Genomic DNA, 3,217 nt, shown 5'->3' with positions numbered 1-3,217 from the left:
CTCAAGGGCGGACAGAGTTCTCCCTCCCGGGGGAAAAGAGCTGCTGGCTCCCTTCGGTCGCAGTGAGAGCCCTCCATCAGACGCATCAAGCCATGCCTCGCATCGCAAGGGGGACTCGCCTTTCCGGTGCAGCAGAGCAGCAGCTCCCTTCGGACGCAGCAAAAGTCCCTCCAACAGTCGTATTCCAGTTAGCGTCAATCAGGGCTCTCCCCTCCGGGGCAGCACTCCTGCTGCAGAGTTGCGAACCCCCTACGGAGGCTGGGAGAACCCTCAGAGGCAAAAAAAAAAAAAAAAACGTGCCTCCATAAACCCGCAATGGGGGACTCCCCCTTCCGGTGCAGCAGAGCCGCAGCTCCCTTCGGATGCAGCGGGAGTCCCTCCAACAGTCGCGTCTCTTTGCCTTCTCAGCATCGGACTAGGGCTCCTCTTCCGGTGCAGCAGACCCACAGCTCCCTTCGGTCGCAGTGTGAACCCCCCATCTGAGTTATGTTGCATGCTCAACGATGGCTAGGGATCTCCCTCCCGATGGGGTACAGCCGCTGGCTCCCTTCGGTTGCATTAGGAGCCCTTCATCCGACGCGCCAAACCGCGGCTCGAATCTCATTGCCTATTCAGCATCTGACGGGGCTCTCCCTTCTGGTGCAGCAGACCCACGGCTCCCTTCGGTCGCAGTGTGAACCCCCCGTCCGAGTTATGTTGCATACTCTATGGCGGCCAGGGATCTCCCTCCCGATGGGATACAGTCGCTGGCTCCCTTCAGTCGCAGTGAGAGCCCTCCATCAGATGCAACAAACTGCGCCTCGTACTCAGCCGCAAGAGGGACTCTCCCTTCCGGTGCAGCAGAGCCGCAGCTCCCTTCGGAGGCAGCAAGAGTCCCTCATTTCTTGATATCAGGCATCGTGCTCCTCCCATAAGCGGCACGGAGGGCTCGCTGGTAAGACGTTGCGAGCTGCAGCTCTCGTCGAACACTGCACGGGCTCTCCCGGTCGCTCTGCATTTTCTTCCCAACACGCATATTTTGGGGGGCGACTAAATTTTAGCTCTCTGGCTGCTGTCCTATGTCTTTAAGCTTCTTTTGGGGAGTTATTTGGGTTCGGGCTATGCTCCGGGCCCGGACCCCTCCCCCAGGACAGCACGCCAAAATATGCCTACTATTTGCCTTCAGATTAGATGTAAGGGTGAACTCGTGAAATGTGGTTTTATTTACAAAGTTCGGGAGAAGCACGATCAGATAATCATCCAATTTGGCACAGGTTCATCTCGTTTAGCTAATAATCTTAAATAGCACGCAAGCGTATATATATCCAGTCTTCCTACCTCCTGTCCCACGACAGTTTTTCGGCAACCCTCCTCCACCCCAACTCCTCACTTCTAATCTATTTATCCCAAATTAGGGATAGGGGGAGTTATTTGGGTTCGGGCTATGCTCCGGGCCCGGACCCCTCCCCCAGGACAGCACGCCAAAATATGCCTACTATTTGCCTTCAGATTAGATGTAAGGGTGAACTCGTGAAGTTGTTAGTGTTTTTTAGGTCATTGTTTTGTGGGTGACAAAATGTGTTTGTCGACTGTCAACCTTTGCTAGTGTTCTGGAAAAAATGAGTTGATTTGAGACCTGAATAAAGTTTTTTGGTAGTTGTAGTGCATTCTGAATGAGAAATGAACTGCTTTGCCAAGCTGAAAGTTGGTTAGGAGAACTGTGTGAAGAGTTTTGAAAAAGTGTCCTAAGTATTGAGAAATGTGTCCTAGCGTCTTATGTTCAGAACAATAACATAATACAAAACTGAATAAGACAGCAATATGCTAAATTTCTACAGTAATATTTGAATGAAATATTTTTTAATTCTTAAAATTAAATGCTATAAAAACAATTATAAATATGACCATCCACATGATCAAATGTCCCTCCTGGACACAAGGAATGCTGGATGCCTTGATCTATCAGCAGAAGATTGCCAGGGATGGATCAGACGTATTCCTAGCTGTATTGCCCTAGATGACATTAGATGTGATGTGGATGAGAACCTGTGGCCAAATGGAAAATTAGCATTACTATTGTATCTGTATCAGTGGATGGTATGGATACAAATTCTTCTATTTTGAAATTACTCAGTGCAAAAAAATAAAATAAAAATAAAAATAAATAAACAACATAAAATACTGACGAATTCTGCATCATGTCTGATTCCTTCCAGTAACATGTATTGCAGTGAATTATAAACAGAGATGTGTCCTTGACAAGAAATCATTGTATAATGATACATGTTGCTAGTGTTTTGTAGGTCATTGTTTTGTGGCTGACAAAGTATGTTTATCGGCTGTCGACCTTTGCTAGTGTTCTGGAAGAATGAGTTGATTTGAGACCTGAAGAAAGTGTTTTGGTAGTTGTAGTGCATTTTGAATGTGAAATGAACTGCTTTGCCAAGCTGAAAGTTGGTTAGGAGAACTGTGTGAAGAATTTTGCAAAAGTGATCTAAGTATTGAGAAATGTGTCCTAGCGTCTGTAAAAAAAAAACTGTAAAACAAAATATATATTTACAGAACAGAAAAAGCCACAATAGAATAAAAAGTAAATAAATATATGTGATCTAATCTGCCCAAACTTCTATTTTTGTAAGTGTTATGTGGAGGGTAGGGATGAACTCAATAGCAGACAGGATTTATTGTAGACAAAAAGGGGAAAACAAAACCCACGAGGGGGAAAACAACGACTAGGGCAGAGACTAAATAACTTAACAAGACTGGGTTGACACGATAAACAAAGACTCTTGACACAGGAACTCTTACTAAAGACAAACTCTCACGGGTAATACAACGACTTCTTCAAGGGGTAACAATGATACAATATCTCACAAGGAAACATATAGAAACAATGAACCGCCCAGGACAGTGAACACAAGGGGATATAAATAGGAAGACTAATGAAGACACAACAAGTGGCACAGGTAAGGCAATCATGACAAAACTAGGATAACAAGGGGGCGGGGCAAGGGAACGAGACAACACAAGCACATATTTGACTGTAAAATTACATTGTTTTGGTCTTGGTTGAGCTTGAGTGTAAAAGAAGTTCACACATTTTAAATTGATGTTAACTGTATGCATTTTGTATCAAAGCAACAAGAAATGTGTTCATTGTATAGCCTACAAAGATGGATATTGTGCTAACAAACAATAATAAAAAACTAACAACCAAATTTCCTTTTTGGAATAACTG

The sequence above is a fragment of the Carassius gibelio genome, chromosome B1 (assembly GCF_023724105.1).
Source record: "Carassius gibelio isolate Cgi1373 ecotype wild population from Czech Republic chromosome B1, carGib1.2-hapl.c, whole genome shotgun sequence".
Classification (NCBI taxonomy): Eukaryota; Metazoa; Chordata; class Actinopteri; order Cypriniformes; family Cyprinidae; genus Carassius; species Carassius gibelio.
This window is presented reverse-complemented; position numbering follows the sequence as displayed.